Here is a 487-nt window from a genome sequence, read left to right as displayed (position 1 = left end):
ATACTATTTCTGTCCCGTTCCACATACTCTAACTGTATACTATTTATGTCCCGCTCGTCATACTCTAACTGTATACTATTTTTGTCCCGTTCCACATACTCTAACTGTTTACTATTTATGTCCCGCTCGTCATACTCTTACTGTTAACTATTTCTGTCCCCTCTACATACTCTAACTGTATACTATTTCTGTCCCGTTCCACATACTCTAACTGTATACTATTTCTGTCCCGCTCGNCTGTATACTATTTCTGGCCCGCTCTACATACTCTAACGGTATACTATTTCTGTCCCCTCTACATATTCTAACTGTATACTATTTCTGTCCCGCTCCACATACTTTAACTGTATACTATTTCCGTCCCCTCCTCATACTCTAACTGTATACTATTTCTGGCCCGCTCTACATACTCTAACGGTATACTATTTCTGTGCCGCTCGTCATACTCTAACTGTATACTATTTCTGTCCTGCTGTTCATACCCTAT

Source organism: Mizuhopecten yessoensis, unplaced genomic scaffold (assembly GCF_002113885.1).
Source record: "Mizuhopecten yessoensis strain PY_sf001 unplaced genomic scaffold, ASM211388v2 scaffold5391, whole genome shotgun sequence".
Lineage (NCBI taxonomy): Eukaryota > Metazoa > Mollusca > Bivalvia > Pectinida > Pectinidae > Mizuhopecten > Mizuhopecten yessoensis.
The sequence above is the reverse complement of the archived record's forward strand: the minus strand, read 5'-3'. Positions refer to the sequence as shown.